Source organism: Galeopterus variegatus, unplaced genomic scaffold (genome assembly GCF_000696425.1).
Source record: "Galeopterus variegatus unplaced genomic scaffold, G_variegatus-3.0.2 Scaffold6895, whole genome shotgun sequence".
NCBI lineage: Eukaryota > Metazoa > Chordata > Mammalia > Dermoptera > Cynocephalidae > Galeopterus > Galeopterus variegatus.
The window spans coordinates 110,366-116,093 of NW_007733006.1; positions in this window are offsets into that span (position 1 = coordinate 110,366).

The following is a 5,728-nucleotide window of genomic DNA, read 5'->3' on the forward strand; positions in this document are numbered from 1 at the left end:
ACATAAAAAGTTTTACAAATATTCACATTCATTGGACCAGCAATTTTTCGTCTAGGAATTTATCTTACAGAAAAGATCAGAACTGGGCACAAAGATTTATGTACACGGATATTCATCATAACATTATTTATAATAATGAAAAATTGGAAACGCAAATGTCCAACAATAGAGTGTGTAAATAAATGATGGTTCATTTGGTTGATGAAATACCAAAAGGCCATTAAATATTATGCTGCAAAAGAACACTTAATCATCTGAGAAAACATCCATAATAAGTGACAAAAGCAGGTTACAAAACAATATATAAGCCTAATGGTGGGCCGGCCCGGTGGCGCACTGCAATAGTGCGCCACTTGGGAAGCGCGGCGGTGCTCCCGCCGAGGGTTTGGATCCCACATACAGGCCGGTTCCCGCTCACTGGCTGAGCGAGGCGCGGGAGCAACGCCGAGGGTTGCGATCCCGTTGCCGGTCCCGGTCCGGTGCGGGGGCGACACTGAGGGTTGCGATCCATTGCCGGACACGGAAAAAGACAAAAAATAAAAAAATAAAAAAAATAAAAAATAAAAAAATAAAAATAGAGCATGTTTACTCTCTGACAGCTGCTCAGTTTCAATTTTTCTTTGGACTTGGCAGGTAGCAGTTGAGTTTCTGAGCTTCTCTTTGTACTGCCTAGCTCCTAGATGTGTGTATTCCTACTTCAATCAAGGCTCCAAGGACTTTTTTGTCTGGTTACCTAGCTCATAGACCTGCACGTGAAGGTTTTGTAAATGGGCTCGAGGGGTCTGTGAGTTCCAGACCCAGCCCTAGCTCTACACCCCAACACTCCAAAAACTTCCCATGGGGCTGGTTGTGTGCCGGTCCCTTCTGATGACTCACTTGCCTCTCAGTGGCTCCTTTTTCAGTTGTCTGTGGCCTCTCACTTCTATGTGGGTCCACAGGAATCCTGTCAGTTGCCATGCTGGCCTGGGGCTCACTAAGGCCCTCCTCTCCCCTGCAGTCTCTAAGCAACTTTACACAAAGGGCATACCTGTGGTTTTTGCCAGCTTTTGCTCTGTGTGCTCACCAGGGCCAGGCTTGAAGTGGCCAGGGGGGTGGGGGCTTGAAACAATCATTGGTTCCTTCTTTCTCTCATTGCAGCTTCTGCCTTCATGCACTCTGTAGGTCTCTCCTCCTCTTCCCCTGGGCTCTAGCTGCCCCAGCTTGGCTGTTGTTGCTTTTTTAATAGTTGTAAATTGGTCGATTGTGGGAGAGTGTGATGCTGGGAACTGTCTATTCTGCCATCTTGATTCTCTCCATAAGAGATTTTATTCTAGCAGCCATTAATTACAGTGCTTGTTTGTTGAAAGGAAAACTGAAAACAAGTATTCAAAACAGTTGATTACTGGGCCGGCCCCATGGCGCACTCGGGAGAGTGCAGCGCTGGGAGCTCAGCAGCGCTCCCGCCGTGGGTTTGGATCCTATATAGGGATGACTGGTGCGCTCACTGGCTGAGCGCAATGCGGGTGACACCACACCAAGGGTTGCGATCCACTTACCGGACACACACACACACACAAAAAAAAAATACTAATAGTGTAATGAAAGCAGTAAGAGGTTCCACAACACCAAACAGTTCTGAGATCTTAATAAAGATAAATTTAACAGCTCCAGCTTCTTCAGTGTTTATCAAAATACAAAAGAAAAATGTAGAGGTCATTATTTTTTATGGCAAGTTGGACTCCTGCAGACTGAGAGAGAAAGCTACCTCACAGAAGGAGGTGTGGGTGCTCCCAAGGGCAGTGGCTCTATAGTGCTCTGACTCTCCCAGTGCACACATGCTCCTGCTGGTGAGACCCCAGCCAGCAGCCAATGTATCCTGAGTGCATGAGAGAGTGCTGGGAATGGCAGGGGCTCAGCTGTGGCCACAGGGTGACCTAGGGGAAGGCTGGGTCCTTGTGGCCTCCCAGTCCATCCCATCAGTGACTGTGTGAGCACAGGTACAAGCACAAGGCTATGGAACACAGGTTGACCCAAAGATGAACAAGTCACAGAGCCTGTAGTGTGACCATGCACTACAGTGGGTTTTGCCACCACCTCACATTTTCAGATGGGAACAGATGAACTGATGTACTAATATTCAGAATGCCACTGCAAAACTTACACTAGGCTTGTCTCCCTTCTCTGTATTCAAGTGTTCTCCTTATCTTGTATTTTTTATAATGTCCTGAGTTAGGGTTAAAACAACCCAGCAAAACGGATCTCAACACAGATCTAAGCAAGGAGGCTGGTCCAGCTCCTCTAACACAGTTGCTTCTCCCATACCTGCTACATACAAATTGCCCTCTGCTCGGAGGTCCAAGTTTGTTTTTCACAAGCCTTGGCATGCATCTCCACCAGAACTTTTAATGAGAAGAAACTTTAGGTGGACAGGCATGATTGCAGGGAGACTCTGGTTTATATATAACCTCTGTGAAAATGCCACTGCGTCCACTGGTGACTGCCTCAGCTCTTCCCCTACTCCACCTCCATCACCATTCTGGAATATTTTAGGTCTAAGGTATTGCTCCCATGGATGACTGCCCTCCCATAGAAAGATACTGGTCAAGTGTAACCAACATTTGGGAGAAAGGCAAAGGAGGGAAGTACAGCCCATGAGAAGTCGTGGAGGACAGGTACTAGAGCCAGGAATTGACCAGGAGAACTGTTGACAAGCCCATACTGCCCTATGGTTCCTCTACCCCCCAAAGAACTCTCTTGGGGCCAGTTGCTCTCTCTCCCATGCTGATTTCTTTCTTTTCTTTTTTTTTTTTTGTCTTTTTCCGTGTCCAGCAACTGATCGCAACCCTCAGTGTTGCCCCCGTACTGGACCGGGGACCAGCAGAACCCCTAAGAACATGATGTGGCAGTTGTCTGGTCATAGCATGTCATGGGAACGTATGTCAGGGATGTGAATGTGTCCTGTAGGGCTCCCCTGAGGATTCTGGGTGGCAGACCTAGGAGGTAGGAAAGTGTCCTTCCACCCACCAAGACCTTGGTTATACATTGTGAACAGGGTGTGGCACATGTCTCTGTTGGGAAAAGAAGCAAGAGGAAGAGAAAAGGGAAGTGTTCAGGGGCTGAGAGGTTGAGGGGGTGCATAGTAGGAAAAAGGAGTAGAGGGTAACCTCACCACGGGTGTGATTGCAGAGGGCGCCCTGCCAGGCTAATTCAGTTACCCACTCAAGAGCATCTTCTACACTGGAGGTGGTGGGTCGGGACCAGTCTTGGAGTAGCTCCTGTGTGAAGGACATGAAGTGGATCTGAAACAGTGAGAGGATAATCACCAGGAGAAAGATCATCCTTCTTCTGGGATTGGGGGAAGAGTGGAGGTCCTGGAGATTTTCAGTTCTGTGGGTCCTAAAATGGACAAAGTGTAAGGAGATGTTGGGGTTGGGGTTGAGCAGAGGGACCCCTCTGGCTTGGTGTTAACAGATTCTTTGGGTAAAGTCTCAGGTGCTAGTTTTACCAAGGATAAGTGATACCAGGGGGCCTTTCCTAGTACTTTTACTGCCGTGGTGGTGGTGAGAAGTACTGTATAAGGCCCTTCTCAATATGGTGAGAAGGGCTTTGGGATTCGGGTTTTAATATACACTTGCTGTCCTGGGTTCAGTTTAAAGTCTGAGGGGGTTGGAGGGAAAGGATGAGGTACTAGAAGTTTGGCCTGTTCTCTAAGAAGATCCCTAATGACTGAAAGAGTAGGGAGATACTGTCCTAAAGGTGATGAGCTGGAAGGGAGAGGTGTGAGAGTGAAGGGTCTGCCGTACATAAGTTCAGGGGGCTGAGGCCTGTGGGCTTGTGGGGGGTGGCCTGTTGGCAAGTGGGTGAGTTTAGAGCTTTCTTGTGTGAAAAGAGTGTCTGCCACCAAGGCCTGTAAACAGGGGGCCCATCCCCAGGCTGTGGTATCCAATCGCTTAGAGAGGTAGGTAACTGGAGAGAAAATATCTCTTGCCTCTTGTCCCAAAACACTGACAACCAGTCCTTGTGTTTTGGTGATGTATAGGATAAAAGGATGAAGTAGGTTTGGGAGGGATAGAGCTGGGCTGTGAGGAGAGTGGCTTTTAATCGCTGGAAGGGAGAATGAATAGGCTTTGTGGGCTCTAAGGGAATGGCAGGATGCCCTTTTGCTGCTCCACAAAGTGGTTTTGTTAGCACGCCAAAGTTAGGAATCCATAGGTGAAGATACCCGGCAAGCCCCAAGAAAGACAGGATTTCACCCAATGTGGTAGGAGTAGGGAGTTCAGAAATTAAGCTCTTGGGCCGGCCTGGTGGCGCACTGGAGAGTGCGCTGCTTGGGAGTGCGGTGGCGCTCCCGCCGAGGGTTCGGATCCCATGTGGAGACCGGTTCCCGCTCACTGGCTGAGCGTGGTGTGGGCGCAACACCAAGGGTTGCAATCCCATTGCTGGTCCCTGGTACAGGCGCGACACTGAGGGTTGCGATCCCGTTACCGGTCAGTAAAAAAGACAAAAAAAAAAAAAAAGAAATTAAGCTCTTGTGATCCACCATTATTTCTCTGGTGTTGGAGGTGAGGTGGACTCCCAAATAGGTGACTGAAGGAGCAGAAATTTGGGCCTTGCTGGGGGACACTCAATATCCCCTGGAGGCCATGAGATAAAGAAGAGCAACAGTGTGGGCCTGTGAATCCTCATAGGAGGGGCTACAAAGGAGGAGATCACACATACTGTATTAAAGTGCTAAAGGTTGGAGAGAGTTCAGATGAGTCTTGAGCTAAGGCCTGGATGAAGAATGTGGGCTATCCCAAAACCCCTGAGGTGGTACTGACCAGGGGAGTTCTTGGGAACAATGCATATCAGGATCAGTCCAAGTGAAGGTGAATAGGTTTTGACAAGATGGGTATAAGGAGATAGAAAAAAGATATCTTCGAGGTCCAGAAATGATTGGGTTTATGGGTAAGACGGCCACATTAATGACCCTGAGTCCTTGAACTAAACAGTATGAGCCATTAGGCTTTATTTCTGGAAGGATGGATGTATTAAAAGGCAAGGTGGTAGGCCGTAAGAGATGAGAAGAAAGGAGTTTGTGTATGTTGGGTTTTAAGCCTATTAGGTGTTTGTTAGCAATGGGGTATTGTTGGACATTAAGGAATAAAGAGGGGTTGAGCATCTTAACAAGGACAGGGGACTGGTGTAGCAATGGAGGGAGATGAAGTGTTCCATACTAGGGATTAACCTTGTCTGAAGGGAAGGGGAAGGTGGAAGCCTCAGGGGCCAGGTCTGGGTGTGGCCTGTAACAGGAGTATTGTAGCTGGAGTTCAAGTGTTTAGGGTAAGAGTAGCTTTGAATTTGAAAACAGTGTCCCATCCCAGTAAGCATTTGCACATTGAGGCATTATTAAAAATTTGTGTGTGAATTGGGTGTGATGTAGGGTGCAGGAAAGGGTTTGAGTGATCCATGGGCAGTATTCTGATCTCGTGACCTTTACTATTGTTATAGAGGATGAGGGTGTTGGTCCTGCATATTCAGGAAGGGTAGAGTAAGTGGCGCCTGTATTGATGACGAAAGAGATTGACCTACCTGCTACAAGGTGAGTTACCCTGGGCTCACATGTGGTGATCTCCATGGGGGCCTTGGGTCTTGGGCATCATTGGTCCTCCTCCTGGGCAAAGCCAAGTAACTCTGCTAGAGATGGCCATGAAGCCAAAGGCTGTAGGTTGGGGACTGGGCTGCTCCCTCTCTGGTGAATGGAACAGTC